This window comes from Artemia franciscana, chromosome 17, assembly GCF_032884065.1.
Source record: "Artemia franciscana chromosome 17, ASM3288406v1, whole genome shotgun sequence".
Lineage (NCBI taxonomy): Eukaryota > Metazoa > Arthropoda > Branchiopoda > Anostraca > Artemiidae > Artemia > Artemia franciscana.
The window spans coordinates 31,019,736-31,043,626 of NC_088879.1; the positions used below are offsets into that span (position 1 = coordinate 31,019,736).

The following is a 23,891-nucleotide window of genomic DNA, read 5'->3' on the forward strand; positions in this document are numbered from 1 at the left end:
TGCCATTTTCACCAACGTAATTGACGATGCCAGGCACAATAGAATTCCCTGAAACATCTTGAGAATCTTTTTATCGTTCAGCTGTATTTATCAGTTGGATGTTATTTGTTGGAGGTGTTTTATAGGCCGTTTAATTCTTAACTAACAATTTTTGTTTTGGACTCTCCAAGCCCTTGATATTCCAGTAGAAGTGTCTTTGCCAGCTCCACTATCTGGTGTTAAAATAGACATTTGTACTTGAATTCGTCGATGTTTTCAATTAGTTTGTCGTCCAATGGAGTAGATTGATTGACAGCCAATACTTTAGTCTTGGAGCTGTTTCTGGTAAGCTCAATGCGTTTCGAAGTCTTGCAGGCATGATGTATCATGTCTTGTAAGCCGTCACCTGTGGTATCTAACAAGGCAACATCGTCTGCAAAATCCAGGTCTGTCAGAGATCTAAAAAAGCCATCCAGTTGACCAAAGACAACTTTCTTGCGTTTGGTCAGGGCATTGTCCAATCTATCGCGCAGCTGAATAATGTGGGCAATAGGGGCATACTTACTTGACACCAGACTTGACTTTAAACTTGGGAGTATTGTTAACCGAAATGCGGACACAGGTCTCAGTGCCCATGTATCCACCTCGAAGTATGTCGATGAGGTCCTGTGGTGCTCAATCTCCGGCCATAATCCTCCATAGTTCTTCTATAACAAGGAAATCGAAAGCAGAAGGAAATCAATGAAAGGGATGAGGAATGGTAGGTCATACCTGTTGTACTGTTTCTGGATGGGCTGGATCGTGAGTACCTGATCCTGAGAGCCCCTCCGGTCTTTTGGGAAGGCCTTTGTCATCCAGACCTGTAGAAACTGGCCGGCTAGGCGGCGCAATAGTTTGGCGAAGCCTTGTATATTCCAGAAGGAATTCTATCCTCTTCTCGTGCCTTGTTACTTTTTCTGCACTTGAGCGCTTTTAGCACTTCTGCGATTCTCGATGGGTCCAGATTTATATTGTAAGGTTCCCTAGCAGTACCCGAGAAATGAGACAGATCATTTGAGTTTTTGATGGGGCTTAGCAGCTTAGAGGAGTGTTCTCGCCAGCGTTTCAATTGTCCTTTGGTTCGGATGATTTTCCCGCACTTGTCTTTCAGCGTGTTGGCACAGATAAAGAAAGCTTAGAAAGAAAAGAGTGGACACTGACACACTAGGAAAAAGCAGTCATTGACACGACGTTGAAAGATAGTGATTGAAAAAAAAAATAATCACTGTCTTTTTTAAAGATAGTGATTGGTATTCGGTGCTGGTATAACTTGTTCTGCAGGGATGTGTTTGCAGTCCCAGCGAAAATTGTAGTGGTTAAAGTAATGTTCCAGAAATCTGAATAAAGCCACTTTTGGAGATTCTAGGAACTGTAGTTCAAAGTCGTGTGTCACAAGGTATAAGGCAGGTGTCCATATTCATCTACACACCCCATGCCGTTTGATTATCTTTATGAAATTTTCTTGAAAGCTGAAAACTTATTGCCCAGAGTGAAGTTAAGCTTGTTTTAAATTAAATTTTAGGCCAGGTACCACACAGAGTGGCATTTTGTTGTTGCATTTTTCATATTTCATGACTAGTTTAGAATCTTGTAATGCTGGATTTATATTGGCTGAAATGCCCTATTTTTAAAGCTAACATCACCTTGTCTCTAGCAGAACCAAAAAAATCCAATTCCTCCTTGAACACTACTTAACGTAGTTACAAAGAGAAAAAAGAAGCATTCAACCTACTAGAACTAACAGAACTAACTTTACAAATACTGAGCACAAAAAGCAAAAATAAAATATCTCTAGTCCAGACATCCTAAAAATATTTCCTCAGAATCTCGTCGTCACCTTTTGAATAACGTCCCGATACAAAAAATTGAAATCAAAACAGATTTAAATTCGAGTTTAAGTCAATAAATGCTCAAAACTCCTCAAAATAAAAGTCAATAAGGCTCGTACATGTTGTATTTTTCCCTTATAGTTTAAGGCCGTGATTAAGTGAACTTGAAAACATCGAGCTTCAAAATTGAAGTTAGGTTAGCCTTCTGTCTTTGAATTCTCTCGAGACCGTCGATTGTCAAAACTTCAAATAGTACCAATTATCAAGTCTTGTGAGAGGTTTTGATAGACAGCTTCCTTTGGAGAGATAGTAATGTATTTGGCTGGGTCTTACAAAGCTTGGTTACCGACCAAGGGAGAAGAGAAAATGAGCAAAAGAGCACTATCATTCTCAAATACAAAATGGCCATGTATATGAAACTGTGACGGCATGCACAGAGTGCATTTGAAAATTTATTGTTATTTTCATTTTTTTTCCTAGGGATAGGCTAATTAAAATACCTCAGTTGATTAATTCGAAACTAAACACCAAACTTAGTTGAAAGCTTTCTTCGAGGATTCTCAGAAAACCAAAGTTTTCTTACGAATTAAATTGAAAAAAAATTAACTGAAAGTAAGGAGTGACATTAAAACTTAAAACCAACAAAAATTACTTCGTATATGAAAGGGACTGCTTCCTCGTGAACGCCCCGCTCTTTACGCTAAAGTTTTTTACTTTTTTAAAAATAGAGTTAAGAGAAAGAGTGGGACTTTAGCGTGAAGAGCGGGGCGTTGATGAGGAAGCAGCCCCTTTCATTTTTGAAGTAATTTCTGTTCGTTTTATGTTTTAATGTCACTCCTTACTTTAAGTTAAAAAACACTAGTTTTTATTTAATTTAATTTCTGAACGTTTTTGAATCAATGCATGTCTTGATTTATGCTCTCCGCAGATGAATAATTAAAACGGAATTTGCCTTTTTTTTTTTTTTGGCTAAATGGTTTTCTCATAGTTTTGATCGAATGATTTTGAGGAAAAAAAGAAGCGGGGACGGAGGTCTAGTTGCCCTCCGATTTTTTGATTACTTAAAAGGCAACTTGAACTTTTAATTTTTTAAGAATGTTTTTATTAGTAAAAATAAATTTTATTAGTTAAAGATATTCGCAACTTACAAATTAGCTTACATAAAGAAGCTTCTGTATTCTCATATTTTTATTACATATATGAGGGGGTTCACCCCCTCGTCAGTACCTCACTCTTCACGCTAAAGCTTAAATTTTGTTCCAGTTTCTTAAGAATGACCCCTGAATAACAAAAGCAGTAGAATAAATAGTTGAAATTTCTAAAAAATACTTTAGCGTAAAGAGCGAGGTATTAGGAGGAGGTGAGCCCCTCATATGCGTAATAATTTCTGTTCCTTTTAACAGAAATTATTATGGAATATTTACAGGAATTAATATTTACAGGATTCTGTTCCTTTCAGTTGAAAAACTTTGTCATATTTATTTTTTCATTGTTTTTTAAATAATGCTAGAAAATCCTGCGCTCCCTTCATGGAAATTTTCTTCCCCCATGACAAATTCCTCCATGAAAAGTTCCCCCAACATATCCCCCTCTTCTCAACCCCTGCCCCCAGCCAAATGAAAACGCCCCAGAAAACGTCTGAACACTTTCCAATAACCATTACTATATGTAAGCACTGGTCAGTGTTAGTAACTTGTAGCCCCTCCCACGGGGACTGTGGGGGAGTAGGTCATCCCAAAAGGCATAGTTGTAAGGATTTTCGACTACACTGAATAAAATGGCTACCTCAGAATTTTGATCCGGTGACTTTGGGAAAATAATTAGCGTGCAACGGGGGCCTAGGTGCCCTCCGATTTTTTTGGTCACTTAAAAAGGGCACTAGAACTTTTCATTTCCGTTAGAATGAACCCTCTCGCAACATTCTAGGACCACTGGGTCGATACGATCACCCCTGAAAAAATAAAATAAAAAACAAACAAGCATCCGTGATCTGCCTTCTGACACAAAATACAGAATTCCACATTTTTAAACAGTTCGTGGTAACGATCTGTAGTAAGGAGCGACCAGGCTCAATAGTAACCAAAATTCTAAAATAAAAATGGAATTTTGATACCAGTAGTTATATCAAAAGAATGACATTTTAATGCTGATTTTAAATATATAAGTTTCATCAAGATTAGTCTTACCCATCAAAAGTTACGAGCCTGAAAAATTTTTCCTCATTCTAGAAAATAGGGGGAACACCCCCTAAAAGTCATACGATCTTAACGAAAATCACACCATCAGATTCAGCGTATCAGAGAACCTTGATGTAGAAGTTTCAAGCCCAAATCTATAAAAATCTGGAGTTTCGCATTTTTTGCCAGAAGACAAATCACGGATGCGTGTTTATTTGTTTTTTCTCAGGGGTGATCGTATCGACTCAGTGGTCCTATAATGTCGCGAAAGGGCTCATTTTAACGGAAATGGTAAGTTCTAGTGCCCTTTTTAAGTGACCAAAAAGTTGGAGGGCACCTAGGCCCCCTCCCATGGTCTTTTTCCCAAAGTCACCGGATCAAAATTCTGAGATAGCCATTTTATTCACCATAGTCGGAAAACCCAATAACTATGTCTTTGGGGATGACTTACTCCCCCGCAGTCCCCGTGGGAGGGGCTGCAAGTTACAATCTTTGACCTGTGTGTACATATAGTAATGGTTACTAAGAAGCGTACTGACGTTTTCAGGGGGATTTTTTTGATTTGGGGGGGGGAGGTTACCGGTGAGGATTTTTCCATGGAGGAACTTGTCATGGGGGAAGAGACTTTCAATGGAGGGGGCGCAGGATTTTCTAGCATTATTTGAAAAAAAAACAATGAAAAAATAAACATGAAAAGTTTTTTTCTACTGAAAGTGAGAAGCAGCATTAAAACTTAAAACGAACAGAAATTATTACGCATATGAGGGGTCTACCTTCTCTTAATACCTCGCTCTTTACGCTAAAGCATTTTTAGTAATTTCAACTATTTATTCTACGGCCTTTGTGATTCAGGGGTCATTTTTAAGGAATTGGGACAAAATTTAAGCTTTAATATCAAGAGCGAGGTATCGACGAGGGGTGAGCCCCCTCATATCTATATATATAAAAATAAGTTGTCTGTCTGTGTGTCTGTCTGTGGATCAGGTGACGTCATGTTTCTGTGTTGACTGACGTCATGAAATTAGTTGTCGTCATTTTTGGTTTGACGGTGACGCTGAAATACCTGATAAAAATGTCGATAAGGGGTTACATGATATTATTGTAAAAAATATGATACATGGACCTTGCGGTGCACTGAACGAAAATTCACCATGCATGGCCAAAGGAAGGTGCACAAAGCAATATCCTCGACTTTTAGTATCAAACACAATTACTGGCAATGATGGTTACCCACAATATAGAAGAAGATCTACTGAAGATGGCGGTAAAACAGCAATAATAAAGAAGCGTAACGGTACCACCATCGAAGTAGATAACCAGTGGGTTGTTCCATATTCCCCATTATTATCAAAAACATTTAATGCACACATAAACGTTGAATACTGTAACTCCGTAAAGGCAATCAAATACATATGTAAATACGTCAACAAAGGCAGTGACATGGCAGTTTTTGGCTTGCAGCCCGAAATCAAAGATTTCGATGAAATCGTACAATATCAGGCTGGAAGATACATAAGCAGTAATGAAGCTGTTTGGCGAATTCTTTCATTTCCGATACATGAACGTAGTCCAGCTGTTGTTCACTTAGCGGTACATTTACAGAATGGTCAACGTGTTTATTTCACGGAAACCAACGTGCAACAAAGAGTCCTGAATCCACCGTATACAACATTAACCGCTTTTTTTCGCTTTGCAAAAATGATTCTTTTGCAAAAAAACTGCTGTATACTGAAGTGCCTTCGTATTACACGTGGAATACTAAAAATAAAGTATTTGAACGTCGAAAACAGGGTAAGTCAGTCGACGGCCAACCTACCATCTTCAAAGATACCACGATAGGAAGACTCTACACCGTTCACCCCAATCAACATGAATGCTTCTTTCTACGCCTGCTTTTGGTGAATGTACCCGGTCCGACATCCTTTGAGTATTTGAGGACTGTAAATGGTACTATACATGACACTTACCGTAGTGCATGCCAAGCTCTGAATTTATTGGAGAATGACCAACACTGGGATAACTGCATCAATGACGCGTGCGAAACGTCAACCCCAAGTCAAATTCGTGCATTGTTTGGCATCATTTTAACAACTTGCTCTCCATCAGCTCCTACAGAGTTATGGGAAAAATATAAGTCAAAAATGTCCGAAGATATACTCCATCGAAAACAGTTAGAGACGTCAGATATGACTTTTGATTTTACATCAGAAATTTATAACTACACTTTAGTTGTTATAGAAGATTTGTGCGTACGTATGGCAAACAAACCTCTTCAGGATTTGGGAATGCCTTCACCTAACCGTATCGCTGCTGTTTCGACATGTGTAGAATTGGATCGTGAACAAAGTTACAGTACGAGTGATCTATTGTCGTATGTACAAAATAACATTTCCAAGTTAACGTCGGAACAAAAAGACATTTATGATACGATAATGCATTGTGTCGATAACAACGTTGGAGAAATTTTCTTTTTGGATGCGCCAGGAGGTACTGGTAAAACGTTTGTGATAAAACTGATTCTGGCATCAATTCGATCAAAAAATGATATAGCGTTGGCAATTGCGTCGTCCGGAATAGCCGCAACATTGCTGCCTGGTGGAAGAACTGCTCATTCCGCTTTGAAATTGCCTCTGAACTTACATTCTACAGAAACTCCCTCGTGCAATATTTCCAAATCATCTGGGATGGGTAAAGTATTGCAGCAATGCAAACTTATTATTTGGGATGAGTGCACAATGGCACACAAAAAATCGCTCGAGGCTCTGGATCAATGCTTGAAAGATTTGCGAGGGAAGTCGAAACCCTTTGGCAGCACATTAATATTGCTTGCGGGAGATTTCAGGCAATCATTACCTATAATACCTAGATCAACTCCTGCAGACGAAATGAATGCTTGCCTGAAAAATTCTAATTTATGGGCACACGTAAAAACATTAAAATTAACTACAAATATGCGTGTCCGATTGCAAAACGGGGCTAAGTGAAAGAGCGATTCTCGCACCCAAAAATATAGACGTCCACGAAATCAACAATATTGTTTTGACCAAGATTCGAGACCAGGCAGTCCTTTACAAGTCAGTCGACACAGTTTTGGAACCAAATGAAGCGGTTAATTATCCATCTGAATTTTTAAATTCCATAGATCTTTCAAGGTTTCCACCACACGTGCTACAACTAAAAATAGGCGTACCAATAATACTTTTAAGAAATATAAACCCACCAAAGCTTTGCAATGGCACTCGACTTGCCGTAAAAAAAAAAACAATGGAAAACCTAATAGAGGCCACAATCTTGACAGGGCCTTTTGAGGGTGAGGCTGTTCTTATTCCTCGCATTCCCATGATTCCAACGGATCTGCCTTTTCAATTTAAAAGAATGCAATTCCCAATTCGATTAGCATTTGCAATCACCATTAACAAAGCTCAAGGTCAATCATTAGAAAAATGTGGTATAGATCTTAATACTGATTGTTTTTCCCATGGACAATTGTACGTTGCATGTTCGAGGGTCGGTAAACCTGACAATCTATTTATATGCAGCGACAATTGGACAGCGAAGAATGTTGTATATTCGCAAGTTTTACGCAGTTAATTTGTATTTTGGAACCAAATGAAGCGGTTAATTATCCATCTGAATTTTTAAATTCCATAGATCCTTCAGGGTTTCCACCACACGTGCTACAACTAAAAATAGGCGTACCAATAATACTTTTAAGAAATATCAACCCACCAAAGCTTTGCAATGGCACGCGACTTGCCGTAAAAAAAACAATGGAAAACATAATAGAGGCCACAATCTTGACAGGGCCTTATGAGGGCGAGGCTGTTCTTATTCCTCGCATTCCCATGATTCCAACGGATCTGCTTTTTCAATTTAAAAGATTGCAATTCCCAATTCGATTAGCATTTGCAACCACCATCAACAAAGCTCAAGGGCAATCACTAGAAAAATGCGGTATAGATCTTAATACAGATTGCTTTACCAATGTACAATTGTATGTTGCATCTTTGAGGGTCGGTAAACCTGACAATCTATTTATACGCACAGACAATGGGACAGCGAAGACTGTTGTATATTCACAAGTTTTACGTAGTTAATTTGTATTGTATCTATCTATCTATCGATCTATATAAAAACGAGTTGTGTGTATGCATGTTTGTTTGTTTGTAAAAAGAGCGTTTGCATATGACGTCATTATTAGTACATACGGCTTTGTATATGGACAGACAATGGGAAAGCCAAGAATGTTGTATATTCGCAATTTTTACGTAGTTTGAAACACATATATAAATCTATCTATATTCACAGGTGGGACACAGGGACACAACTACAATGGCGCGTAACTAATATGGCGCGTAACGACTTACGCGCGCGGGGGGGCTTGGGGGGGCGCGAAGCGCCCCACCAACTAGGTGTTGGGGTGGCGCGAAGCGCCACCCCAACAGCTAGTACGCAATAAAAACATACGAATATAGAAGTTCGCTACGTAATTTAATTCATAAGTTACTTATATTTTTTACTTACGAAAACCTTCGTAAAAAGTATAAGTTATAGTTGCCTTTTTAAGTAATCAAAAAATAGGAGGGCAACTAGGCCTCCTCTCTCGCTCCTTTTTTCTCAAAATCTTCCGATTAAAACTGTGAAAAAGCCATTTAGCCCCAAAAATTAATATGCAAATTTCGTTTTAATTATTTATATGTGGAGAGCCAAGATCAAACTATGCATTAATTCAAAGACGTCCAAAAATTAAACAAAAGAGCAAGTTTTTTAAATGAAAGTAAGGAGCGACAGAAATTACTCCGTATATGAAAGGGGCTTTTCCTCCTCAACGCCCCGCTCTTTACGCTAAAGTTTGACTCTTTCTCTTAACTCTACATTTTAAAACAGTAAAAACTTTAGCGTAAAGAGTGGGGCGTTGAAGAGAAAAAGTCCCTTTCATATACGGAGTAGTTTCTGATCGTTTTAAGTTTTAATGTCGCTCCTCGCTTTCACTTAGAAAAGCTTTTTTTTTGTTTAATTGTAGATAGGAGCTTGAAACTACAGTAGGATTCTCTGATACGCTGAATCTGGTGGTGTAAATTTCGTTCGGTTGTTTCCTCCTCACCTGTGCTTCCAAACTTTAGTCTCCAGATCGCGCACGAAAAATGCAGGATCAAGAATCCTTCGGCAATCCTTCAATTCGTCGCAATCCAAGTTTCCACCACCAGTCACGATCCGGTAGGGCAACGGGGAAGAAGCTACGGGGTTCTGCTCCGCCTCAAGGTTTGTCGCTTGGCCTAAATCTCTTGACTTGTCTAGTTCTTCAGCGTACCGCATTATTAGGTATTTTGGATATTTACATCTACCAAGCTCCAAATACTTTTTACAAAGGCGCTGTCTATGTGTGGTAACACTTTTAAGATGTATACATCACTTTGATTTAATTTTCCTCATGATTTCGGCTTTGTGTGCACAACTTTACTGAAGGCTCCTGACTATTTCTCATTTCTAGGTTTCTTCATTGCATTGAAATAATTTATGAAAATTTCACACTCTATTAACAAGCAGCTGATTATACCAGCTTGTCATTTTGGTCTCTAGGGGGTATTATTGGCGATATGAAACGATTCTTTCTGGCAACCGACTTGTAAAAATTTCAGGTAGCTGAAAATATTCTAGGGGACTGTTAGAAAACAGGAAAATAAATCGAAAAATGGTTGCAATCATCTTACAGGTTATTGTTTTCTGCTATGACAGTACCGATTTTGTTCTAAAAGCAATATCCTTTATCGAGTACACTTGTGAAAAAGACCTAGACATTTTCTAAGATTTCTAAGCAATTAGAGGAAATAGAGCAAAATCCTTTCAAACATTTTGTAGCATCTTCAAGAAGCTATGGCCTGATGTTAAAAGCGGCATCTTCCGCCAATGAATACTTGAGTACTTTTTAAATATAAATTTTCAATTTAACATGGGATTTTCGAGTTCCATCAGTTCACTTAATCACGGCCTTAAGATGGATGTTCAAAGCAAGACAGTGCTTCCATCTAATCTCTTTGCTTTTGTGATTCTAATGGCTTCCGCACAACTTATCTTTTGAGCGTATTGCGCATGGCGATTGGGCACCGATTGAATCTTCTCTAGGTCATATTATTTATCTTCAATTTCTCTTGGTGGTAAGAAAATTCCTAAATTCATTTTTCCTTTTAGTTCGTGTTAATGATAAACCTATTTCCCTATTCATTGTTTTTTTTTTTTTTTCACTTATTTTTATGTATTTAAAAAAATAATTTGTATTATCATTTTTCATATATATACTTTTAGAGGATATTGGTTATTTCCTGATAGCGATTAGGCACCAGAACTATCGACAGATTATCGCTACGTTAGAGGAAAAAGCCGATGAACTCATCCAACAGTATTGCATGGATGGTGGAAGACCCCCCAGTAAGACAGGTAGGTAACAGTTTTCTTCTCTTTTTTCTAATTTTATTGTTTTATTAGTTCCCGATTCTTCTGGAAGCGAAACAAACCTCCCCATTTTTGTCCTGCTTAGTGAATGCCTGGTGAAAATATGGGCAGCCTTTTTCCTTATTTGGAAAACTTTAATTTTGTTGTTGAATACTGTTTCTCGATTATTCTAAAAGTAAATAGGGGAAATTTTATTTCCCCTATTTGGTAGCCAACCTGTTTAAAATGTTGCTAGCCTTTTTCTTTATTTTGAGAAGCCGGGTTTTTATGGCACTTGGTATTTACCAAGTGACCTATAGCGATCGCAATTTCTGTCCGTCTGTCTGTCGGTCGGTCTATCGGTCCTGGTTTTGCTAGTTCGGGCACTTCCAGATAAGCTAGGATGATGAAAATTGGCAAGCATATCAGGGACCATACCATATTAAATTAGAAATTGTCGTTTCCCCGATTCCACCATCTGGGAGGGGAGCGAGCAAACTAGATAGTTGAGAAGAATTTTATTTGCCCATAAAGCAAATGATTGCTGTTTTTAAGTGTGGCTTGCTGGTCTAGTGGCATGGTTCTCGCTTAGGGTGCGAGAGGTCTGAGGCTTGAATCCCAGACCGTCCCAATTTTTATACGAAGAAGATCCGAAACTAGATATGTGATCAATATAGCGACTGCTGAAAGTTGGAAGGCGTATTAGGGACCGGACCAGATTAAAATAGTCGCTTCCCCGATTCGACCATCTGAGGGGGGGGGGCTAGAGGGAGGTGAAATCGTGAAAAATGAGGTATGTTTATCTCACAAATGGGTGATTGGATCTTAATGAAACTTGATATAAAGAAAGATGTCATGTCTCAGGTGTTCCATTTCAATTCGGATCGGATCCGGTGAAATAGGGGGGGGGGGAGTGGGGAAACGAAAATCTTGGAAACTGGAAATCTCAGAAAACGCTTAGAGTGGAGAGATCGGGATGAAACTTCATGAGAAAAATAAGTACAAGTTCTAGATGCGTTATTGACATATCCGGACCAAATCCAGTCTTTTTGGGGGATTTGGGGGGATTTCTAGTGCTTTGGTGACTTCAAGAATAAGCACTAGTTCTAGATGCGTGATTGACAGAACCGGATCCGATCTCTCGTCACAAGTGCCATATGAGCTCTTAGTTCTCGTTATTGTTTTTAGTAGCAGTACCAGGGAACCAAGCTTCGCTCGTTCCCTAGTGCTGGTACGCGTGTCCCTGATGCGCATGGTGTCATGACAACATGTGAAATTCCTATTAAAATTGGGATTCATTCTTTACAGTTCCGTGTGTAGCGTTCAATGCTTCGTTCCCCAGAACATTATGTCCCTGATTTCATTTTCAGGTGGAAGCAGAACTCTCATAACTCCAAAACCCTTTGAACAATGGAATAATATTTTTAATGGAAAGTTCGCATGATGTCATGTGAGTAAAAACATATAAATGTAAACGACATGTATAAAATCTATAAAATTTATAAAACAACATACACACCTACACAGTTACATCTACATACAAAATCGTTCAAAGATTTCTTAATTCTTGAAGCTGGAGAAACACACCGTTTTTGTTCTGTTCTGTTAAACATATGGGTGAAAATGTGGTAAGTTTTTTCTTATTTACGGAAACTATTTCTTGTTTTTATTATGTGCTATTTCTCGATTCTTCAAAAAAAAGGTTATACCTAAAAGGTTTTAGGGTTATACCTAAAAACCGCGCCAGATTCTTAATACTAATAAAACACGCATTTCCCAGCAATAATAGATGCCCTCTACAGACAAATGAGATTGTAGAAACGATATTTAGAATTGTCAGTGGAGCAAGGTTGTTTACAAAATAGGATTGCTGAATTGTAGATTGCGGAACAGCAAAATGTATAATTGCAACCCACAACCCGGCAAAATCCTTGCCTTTTTTATGCGACATTGTCCAATTCTAAATCTGGAATATGAAATCAGAGTCCTGATTATCAGTGGAGCAGCATTTTTGTGATCTAGATTGCCATTGGAACGACAAAATAAGAATCCAGATGTTAGTGGATTTCACAGTTCATAAAACCCATAAGTTTATTTCCTGAATAAGTACCAGATAATACAAAAAAGTAATGAACGCCGGCTAGTGAAAGCCACCACGCACCTAACAAGAATGATGTTATCAATTCAGTTTAGATAGTCAGGTTTAAATGACCAGTTTTTCTCCTATGTTTACCGCTTCAAACATCTAAGAGCTTTAATCGTTTTCGTAAACTGTCGACGACAATGTCGCCTTTTGACAACACAAGAACTGTATGCTCTGTTTTTGTCGTCATTTTTCTCTGTCAATATCGTCGTCAACGGAAAGATGAATTGAACATATTTAGAAAATGTAATTATTTACGTCGATAAACAAAATTAGAAGTGAACAAGGATAAAGTCCAGAAAAAACCAGCTAGTAAGATTTTTCTGTAAATTACTCCTTTTTGCGGCACTTGGAAAAGAAAATAGGGCTTAAGGGAGGCTTAAAGACAATTTCACTTAGACACAGCTAAAAATGCTTTAAGATATTGAATTTGCAATTATCAATTACATGAAATCTAAGTAATTTGACTGCTTTTCATTCCGAACCTTAGATATATTACCTAAAAAGATAGCATATAAAGATAAACCTGCGGGTTGCGAAACCTCTGTAGGGGGGGGGGATGAGGTTGAGAGCAATCAATAAATTGTAAAAGGTAGGTAGACTAAAAAAAGATGTAAATATGACGGCTCATTATCATTATGTTTATTTATAAATTTTTTTGCTAACAGTAACCAAAAAAAAAAAAAAAAAATCTTGAGTATTCCTTATTTTCCTGTGAAGGTTGGGCTTGAGTTTGTTCAATCAGTTTCTTCCATTGTGGATCCGTTTTTGCAATATTAAATCTTAAATCGTTTTCCAAGTTTAAGCAACTTCTTAGTTGACTTTTTATTTGGGCCTTTGATGAAAATACCAAATCACAAAAGTAAGAGGCAGAAAATGGAATCAGACATTTCAGCGCCTCGATTGTTAATTCTGGGAATTCTATTTTTCTTTTTAACTAAAAGGTATTCAAACTTTTAGACGTGAATCCCAAGTTTAACATTCCGTCAGCAGATTTCGGCAGATTCTCTTTGAGCTTAATTGCTAAACTTGTCTCATTTATAACTGCATTTAAAAATAGTTTTAATATCCATCTTTACCCAGTGTTATCTGATATCTCTTGCTCTGAGAATTAATTGCTTAATTCTTTCTTTAAGTTTTTATTCCATTTTCATAACAGATATACATGAGTTGATGTTTATATCGCTTCCGATATCTTCAATGAAAGACCTTGTCGACGAAAATAAATCAAAGTTGTTTTGATTTATAGATGATAACCACGATTCATTTTTTTATAAAACCATGGTGTTTGTCTTTTGGTGTAACGACATTCTCATCCCGCCCTTGAAGGCTTTTATTCAAGTTATTTAAATCTGCAAATAAGTCAGAAAGAAAAGCTAATTTCAAGTAGAATTTTGGACCAGAAATGAATTCAGAGTAGTGACTTGGCTTGCTACAAATAGACTAATAGTTCAGCGCTAAGTTCCATGACTCTGGTTATTACTTTGCCTTTTGATAATCATCTAACCTCTATATGGTAAAGCAAATTACAGTGTAGTGCCCCCATATAAAAAAAAATGGAAACAATCGAGTCTGTAACGCTTTTCCTTTAATATAGTTTATATTGTTAATAATAATAGTTAGAACTTGACTGTATTCTTGTGGCAAAGTTTTGGCTGCGTGAGCTTGGTGATGGAGAAAGCAATGCATCCAGGAAGAGTTTGGCCTCTTTTCTTTCAGTCTAGCAGTAAACCCACTCTTCTCACCAGTTATGGCTTTTGCTCTATCACTACAAATAGCAATGTGTTTTTATATCCAATCGATATTCACATCTTGCATAGCTTCAAGGAACATGTCATGGAAGCACTTACCTGTAATATTTTTTGGGAAGTGCTTTGCAAAATATTGTTTTTTCTATTAATATTTCGTTGGATTCAAAACGTACAACAGCTACAAACGACAGTCGCCATATTGATTATCCTGCGTTGAATGGTATTGTCAGAGAGAGGTATACTTTTGAGCTTTTCGAACTCATGCTTGCCTAACATAACCTCTGCTATATCTAAAGTCGCTGGTAAAATCAAATTTACGGCAAAATGTGATATTTTCTTGCTTTAGACGCACGAAAAGCTACTCGATAACTAGCGAGCAACGCTTCCTCATTTAGGTTGGACATTTGTCCTATAGCCGTGTTTTGATGTTCAAGAGCTTTTAATTTTCGCTCAAAAATTCCACGGTTTTTTTCCATTAGGATGTTATGTGTTTAGGTGGCGTACCAACTTCGATGGCTTCATGCTTTCTCTTGAAAAAATTTCCAAGAAAAATACGAACTGCGGTTTGGTCTCAATCCCAGGAAACCCGAATTTCAAATAATTGTCCTCAAAAAGACCTTTTTTGCTTTTTTCCACTAGCCCGCTAGACGCTGATGGTTCTGATAATATTTTCAGTAATTCATCCCTTTTCAACTCATATAAATACGCAAAGCAAGTGATTTGCGCACTTCAAACTTAACAGAAGATGACACGACCGAGCGTGTCACAAATCACTGTTACTTCAACTCCAAGACACCTTACGCAGTCCGTATGTAACTCCCTAGTTTTACTTCCCAATCGTTTATACTTTTCGTGGTCTTCTTTCTGATTCCATTTGCTTCTGGGTCTTGCATTGCACTCAACTACCGTGGTCGGGGTCGACCGCCCTACTTATAGGCCAGCCAAGCGGAATTCTAGCGAGAATCATCTCAAAGCGTAAAGAAACGTCTCGAAACTTGTGGGCCTTTCGCGCGGGCCGTGGAGAGGGTACTAGTTCCGACTGTTACCAACAGATGGAGCTGGGAATCTCAGTCCTAACATTACAAACATGTTTGTATTTGGTGTTAAGCTATTCATTGGCCACGTATTCGATTTAAAATTATATATTTTGTAAACTTAAATATATGTATTTATATCTGAATCCTAATAATGCAAACGCCTAAAATCTATACATGAATTACATATTCTACAGGTTAAATAAGGGTCGAGAGAGGGGGAGAGAGATATTTTTGATACTAGAAGAGTCGTGTCATGAAAAAGGTTGAAAAACACTGCCCATAGGTAAGAGAAACAGGCTTAAATAACTTGCTTCACCTGCCTCAAACACATTAGGAAACCTTTGCTAGTGATGTGGACAAATAGAACGGTACAGGACGGAAACCTTCCTCAACCCAGCCGTGCGTGCTTGAGTATTTTCTTTTAGTGCTTTTTTTGAAGAACCGATAAAATCGCTTACAGTTTCTTAAACCACACTGCTTTTCCAATACGAATAAAATGAAAAGAAAATAGCAAAAGATAAGAATTTTTTTAATAAGATAGTGAGCTTGGCAAAAAAAAACAGCAAAAAAACTTTTAGTACAAATAAAATGAAAAGTCCGAATATTCCTGCTCCATATCCGAAAGCTTATATCAAAGGAAAAAAGTGAAGAAAAAAAATAGCTTAGACAAATTAGCATAACACAAACTAACACTAGTTTTAACCATTAATTACTTAAACTAGCTTTAGATTCTTCCCTTTGTTTTCCGTTGATGAAGATTTATGTGTGTAAAGTCGACATATTCGGACTTTATTGTTTGTAAAAAGAAAATTTAATTTTTTTTTCTTGCAAAGTTCACTGTTTTATTAGTTTGACCCATTGTACAACATCTTTTTTTAACTGTCATAAATCGGAGTAATTTAACCTAAAACGGAATTGAAAACTCCTTTACAATTTTATTTGGCTTCTCATTACCAGGTTTTTGTCCTAGAGAAACAATATAACGAGATTACAGCTTAAAACTGAAAATATTACATAGGACGCCTGACAGTCATAATTTAACTAAAAATTTTGCCGATAGAAAGCCTAGTTTGTGCGCTTTTTGTTCCCTCGTTCTGCCCGCTAGAATCAACAGCTAGAGTCTTCCCCTAATTAATTACTTAATTATTATTAATTGTATTTGCGATAGAATTATATGAAATAAATTTATTATTACATTCAGATGATTCTTTATATATAGATATGTATATATTTCTGTATTACGCAATCTGGATTTCAACCTTTCCACATTTACTAGAACCTAAAGGTAATTAATCCCCACATGAGGTATTCATGATTTTTTTTTTTTTAACGTAGTTACAAAGATAAAAAAGAAGCATTCAACCTACTAGAACTAACAGAACTAACTTTACAAATACTGAGCACAAAAAGCAAAAATAAAATATCTCTAGTCCAGACATCCTAAAAATATTTCCTCAGAATCTCGTCGTCACCTTTTGAATAACGTCCCGATACAAAAAATTGAAATCAAAACAGATTTAAATTCGAGTTTAAGTCAATAAATGCTCAAAACTCCTCAAAATAAAAGTCAATAAGCCTCGTACATGTTGTATTTTTCCCTTATAGTTTAAGGCCGTGATTAAGTGAACTTGAAAACATCGAGCTTCAAAATTGAAGTTAGGTTAGCCTTCTGTCTTTGAATTCTCTAGAGACCGTCGATTGTCAAAACTTCAAATAGTACCAATCATCAAGTCTTGTGAGAGGTTTTGATAGACAGCTTCCTTTGGAGAGATAGTAATATATTTGGCTGGGTCTTGCAAAGCTTGGTTACCGACCAAGGGAGAAGAGAAAATGAGCAAAAGAGCACTATCATTCTCAAATACAAAATGCCCATGTCTTTGAAACTGTGACGGCATGCACAGAGTGCATTTTAAAATTTATTGTTTTTTCCTCTTTTTTCCTAGGGACAGGCTAATTAAAATACCTCAGTTGATTAATTCGAAACTAAACACCAAACTTAGTTGAAAGCTTTCTTCGAGGATTCTCAGAAAACCAAAGTTTTCTTACGAATTAAATTGAAAAAAAATTAACTGAAAGTAAGGAGTGACATTAAAACTTAAAACGAACAGAAATTACTTCGTATATGAAAGGGACTGCTTCCTCGTGAACGCCCCGCTCTTTACGCTAAAGTTTTTTACTGTTTTAAAAATAGAGTTAAGAGAAAGAGTCGGACTTTAGCGTGAAGAGCGGGGCGTTGATGAGGAAGCAGCCCCTTTCATTTTTGAAGTAATTTCTGCTCGTTTTATGTTTTAATGTCACTCCTTACTTTAAGTTAAAAAACACTAGTTTTTATTTAATTTGATTTCTGAACGTTTTTGAACGTGATTTATTGAGCATCGCAATTCAATAGAAAAAAAAACCCTACAATTAAGAAAGCCTAATGCATGTTTTGCATGTTCATGTATGCATGTTTGTTTGTTTGTAAAAAGAGGGTTTACATATGACGTCATTGTAAGTATATAAGGCTTTGTATATGTACAGACAATGGGACAGCGAAGAATGTTATATATTCGTAAGTTTTCCGTAGTTAATTTATAGTGTATATGTATATCTATCTATCTATATATAAAATAAGTTGTATCTTTGCATGTTTGTTTTCCGTAGTATATATATATATATATATATTTATATATATATATATATATATATATATATATATATATATATATAAATATATATATATATATATATATACATATATATATATATATATATATATATATATGTATATATATATATATATATATATATATATATATATACATATATATATATATATATATGTATATATATATGTATATATATATATATATATATATATATATATATATATATATATATATATATATATATATATATATATATATATATATATATATATATATATATATATATATATATATATATATATATATATTCACAGATGGGGCACAGGGACACAACTACAATGGCGCGTAACTAATATGGCGCGAAACGAATTACGCGCGCGGGGGGGGGGGGGCTTTAGGGGGCGTGAAGCGCCTCCACCCACTAGGAGTTGGTGTGGCGCGAAGAATCCATATATAGAAGCCTGCCGCGTGTCATGCTGGGGCCCGGCGGGTAAGCCGCCGGGACCCAGCTATTATATATATATATATATATATTTATATATATATATATATATATATATATATATATATATGTATATATATATATATATATATATATATATATATATATATATATATATATATATATATATATATATATATATATATATATATATATATATATACAAACAGTAGCGAAATGTCCTATACTTTCCATTAAATATTTTTTAAGTATCGATCTAGAACTCTCTACTCTTCGTATATACATTCATGCATGTTCTTAGGACTAAAAAAACAGAAATTATGATAATGAAGTCTAGTTTAAATACCTCAAATCGTCTTTCAGGACAGATTTTGGAGCAAAGCAAGCAATGGCCCATACACGAATTTCGACAGCAGTAAAGGGCTGTTTTCCTCCCAAATCCCAAACACCTCTTTTTGGCAGAGCTTCCTGCTTCTTCTAAAAGGGAAAAAAGAGCATATTAAAGTTTGGCAATATGGACAGGATTCTCCAGCAGCAAAAGCCTATAATAGTAGATATTTTAATGATCCCCGTCTAAACGATCCTTTGAAATTCATTTCGATAACAAACTATCCATTTTTAAAGTTTTCAAGAATAAGAAAAACGAGGAGATTACGAATTTTGAAAAGAAGAAAACAAAAACCCTTTAAGTATTTTCAAAATCCAACAAAGGAAGGGATAATAAATTATGCCAAACAATAGAACATTTTAAGTTTAAGAGAGGGGAGCAATAAACCTCAAGTTTGATAAAGAGAAACACATAGAACCTTTTGTCTTACCGCACCCAGATTATCTGGATATTACTCGACGCACTTCTTGTCTTTATCCAACTTTGAAACTTACTATGAATGATCGTGTAGCTATGGACCCAAAATACTTACTTATCTGAAGATCTTGCTCGACAGCATCGCCAGCATAGAGGGAACACGACGTCAGCGCCGTTAGTCGTCTCCAGAGTGGCCTGTTTCGAGCAAGGATAGAAGCTTCGTTGGGGTCGATACACCGCACAGTCATTCGACCGCGGATGATATCCGCCTATCTCGTACATGGTCTACCTCTGGGGCGTTGTCAGCCGTTTACAGTAGGCTCAAAGTCTAATATAAGCCAGGCAGGTGTTTGAGAATGTAGGCGAATTAAATATCCATACCAACGAAGCGAACGTAACTCAAGCTGTTCGGAGAGGGGTGGTAATTTAAAAGACCGGAGGATGTCTATGTTCGGTATCCTGTCAAGAACTCTAACGGGTTCAATTTTACTGAGGTGTTTTGTCTGGACATCATCTAGCTTCATCATCTGCGATTGAGTAAAAGGCTAAGTCTTTGACGAGTACAACACAACACTTGCTACCGAGGCAGAGTATATACGAGCTTTCGTTAGACGGTTGATCTGGGGTTTGTGGAATACTGTCCTCAGAAGACGACCCAAAACGGCGTATGCCTTTGTCAACCCTGCTGATATCTCTGCATCTATATTTCTATTTGAGCAGACAATTAAGCCAAGGCAGGTGAACTGTTTAACTGTCTCAACATTTTGGCTATATACTTCTATAGATGTGAGAGGGTTGCACGGTGTTTTGTCCACAGGCAATATTTTGGTCTTAGTCCAGTTTACATTTAAACCAGGTTTTTCTGCGGTAGATTCCAGGGCAGTTTTGATGTCACCAAGATTTTCGCATACCAATGTACCATCGACAGCAAAGTCAACATTCGACAGAACTCTGTCATCAAAATAGATGGCAAAAAGATGCGCCAGTAATGTGTTGTTGAGACATGACACAACTGAAGAGTTCGGGAGCAGCAGCACAGCCTTGCTTAACAACATTTTCAATTAGCAAACGTGATGGTAGCTGGTCATTTACAATGACACGACATTCAGTCTTATTATATAATTTTTTGGATAGATTGTCGATTTCCTTATGTATACCAGCAGATTGAAACACCAGCCACAGCAACTGTCTGTCGACGGTATCGAAAGCAGATCGGAAATCGAAGAAGGCAATATATGCCTTCCTTTTATTTTGTAGAGTTTACTCTTTTAGCAGTTTAACTGTATTGATTTACTCGGTTGTGAGTTGACTCGGCACTAGCCCAACTTGCTGGTGACGACGAAGGGGATTGTGGCACACAGTATTAAACAGCACTTGTAGTCAGAGGGTCATGAATGGATCACCATTCTTCAAGAGTTCTGATGTTGGGCCACATACTCTCGGCGCTTTATGTTTTGTATACATGTTTTTGAAATAAATTAATCTAATCTAAAATTAATCTAAAAAATCTAAAGCTTGGTTGTTCTTCAGCTTCCAGACTGCAGCTTTAATTTCTTCTGCTGTAAATTCAGTGCCAGCGGAGGAAGGGGTAGCATTAACAACATCAGCCTTAATCTGGTTGCCGATTTGTTCAGGTGGCTCTGAGTTTAGGATCTTCTCAAAGTGGTGCCGCCACTTGACACTGTGGCTGGTCACAAATATTCTTGCCACTGGCTTTTCGGAGATAAGCTGTAGTCTGAGTACATTTACCTGAGAGCATACGGAGGATCTTATATATGGCTCCAATGTCCTTTTTTGTCAGCCTCTTGAAGATCGCGTGCCTTTTTTCGATAAGAGTCTTACGGTCTTTGTACATCTGAATGTTACGCTCTTTATTTAATTGCCTATATGCTGCCCTGTGCCCACGAAGGTGGATATCGCGTCTGCCATCAACAATGATGAGGGACTCGTTGTTGATCCAGTCTTTTCTCTTCCACTGCTTCCTTCCAGCAACGCTAGTTGCAGCTGCAAGAGCATTCTCTTTGAAGACCTTCCGTACACCATCACTATCATCCCAATGCACGAGGCCCTCAAATTTGTTGTATATTTTGACCTGATACTGCTCAGCCTGAGCGGGATCATGCTGATACGATAGGTATAAATTTTTCGAGATGTCTGGCTGTTTTTTTTTTCAGCACTATTCATCACTAGGCCATACGCTTCCCCGTTTCTGGCTGCCACTAGACCAGAGCAGTGTGCAACCTTCACCATTGTAGTCCTAATTAATGCCAGATAGATGTGTTTAATTGATTGCAGCAATTGTAACTATATACTTTTTTTAACTCTTTGGTTAATAGAAGCTTTGAACTGGGTTAGTTCAGTGTCAGGACATTTCAGGTGGATACATTAATACCACCTAGGTCAACAAAGAGTAAATTTGTTTTACCAAATCCAGAGTTTCCATAAATGAATAGTCGAAACGGCCATTGAGGTGCTAGCAGATGTTTATGATTAAAACGATCTTTTTTTTTACACACTATAATACTTTAATGTATTATATGTTTTTGAATAATACATGTTTTTGAAATAAATTAATCTAATCTAAAATTAATCTAAAAAATCTAAAGCTTGGTTGTTCTTCAGCTTCCAGACTGCAGCTTTAATTTCTTCTGCTGTAAATTCAGTGCCAGCGGAGGAAGGGGTAGCATTAACAACATCAGCCTTAATCTGGTTGCCGATTTGTTCAGGTGGCTCTGAGTTTAGGATCTTCTCAAAGTGGTGCCGCCACTTGACACTGTGGCTGGTCACAAATATTCTTGCCACTGGCTTTTCGGAGATAAGCTGTAGTCTGAGTACATTTACCTGAGAGCATACGGAGGATCTTATATATGGCTCCAATGTCCTTTTTTGTCAGCCTCTTGAAGATCGCGTGCCTTTTGTCGATAAGAGTCTTACGGTCTTTGTACATCTGAATGTTACGCTCTTTATTTAATTGCCTATATGCTGCCCTGTGCCCACGAAGGTGGATATCGCGTCTGCCATCAACAATGATGAGGGACTCGCTGTTGATCCAGTCTTTTCTCTTCCACTGCTTCCTTCCAGCAACGCTAGTTGCAGCTGCAAGAGCATTCTCTTTGAAGACCTTCCGTACACCATCACTATCATCCCAATGCACGAGGCCCTCAAATTTGTTGTATATTTTGACCTGATACTGCTCAGCCTGAGCGGGATCATGCTGATACGATAGGTATAAATTTTTCGAGATGTCTGGCTGTTTTTTTTTTCAGCACTATTCATCACTAGGCCATACGCTTCCCCGTTTCTGGCTGCCACTAGACCAGAGCAGTGTGCAACCTTCACCATTGTAGTCCTAATTAATGCCAGATAGATGTGTTTAATTGATTGCAGCAATTGTAACTATATACTTTTTTTAACTCTTTGGTTAATAGAAGCTTTGAACTGGGTTAGTTCAGTGTCAGGACATTTCAGGTGGATACATTAATACCACCTAGGTCAACAAAGAGTAACTTGGTTTTACCAAATCCAGAGTTTCCATAAATGAATAGTCGAAACGGCCATTGAGGTGCTAGCAGATGTTTATGATTAAAACGATCTTTTTTTTTACACACTATAATACTTTAATAGGTGTTTTTCTATCCATTTGCTTGGTAAAAATTTCTGTAAGGTAGAATTCGACTATGAAGCTTATAGCTTAACTTTATTACCTAACTACCTTAATTATAAGACCTAAATTAGCTTATTAATACTTTAACTAGCTCATAGCCTCAAGGAATTAAATCCCCAGGGTACCGTTTTTACTTTATTTTTCAAAACCTTTCTTTTAGTGTCATTAGGGTCTAGAGCTTTTTAATTTTGTTTTTCTAAGAACATTCTATGTTTATTTGCCCTTAAAGTATACTGAATTTCTGATAAGCGTTCCACTTTAAGCGTCCCGAATAATATGTATTTATAATTCTCTAATGTTAGTTTATCTCTTCGTGTTTTCTCTTCGTTTAAAACAGCTTAATTTTTTGGCTTCAAGAATAACAGAACAAGAAGTCAATGATCATTGTATTTAGCAGTTATCATGCAATTAAAGCTCTATGATCACTGAGTAAGGTGAAGATCTACATCCTTAATAGGCCTAATAATCATCTAAAAGCTGCTGATCATGAATAATTTTTTTTTAAACTGAGATATTCTTAGCCACTTACACTGGAAGTTTTTTTTGTCACACATTTTTGGAATTTGAATCTCTCTGGAAACAAATCTTTCTTCCTTATGCTCTGGTCTTCCTTATGCTTTGTATATGGATCGCCACTATTTTTCTTTAGTTTCTTCTGAAAAACCTCAGATAAATGCTGCAATTTCGTAGAATTTTTTCGTGGGGTTTTTGACGTCATAACCCTGCGATAATTACAGATGAAACTAGACGTACGTTGCCTGAGCAACTTGAAGTGTTTCGGCAACCTTTGTCCGGCTTTGCCGAATAAAGTGTTGCGAGAGCAACACTTTGGTTTTGTTTCTTGCTATTTGTCAAACGCTAAAGTTGTCAGCCTATCGAAGCTTTTATAACGTTATGTTCAAAGAAGAACGCGATCGGTAATCACAG

At 37.1% G+C, this 23,891-nt stretch overlaps 1 protein-coding gene across 1 annotated transcript in view; it reads left to right on the forward strand.

The window, feature by feature from the left end:
* The window catches only part of LOC136038142 (DNA-binding protein SMUBP-2-like), a 544,983-nt gene that overhangs the window by 250,265 nt on the left and 270,827 nt on the right, over positions 1 to 23,891 (forward strand). The gene's annotated exons all lie outside the window — the stretch shown is intronic.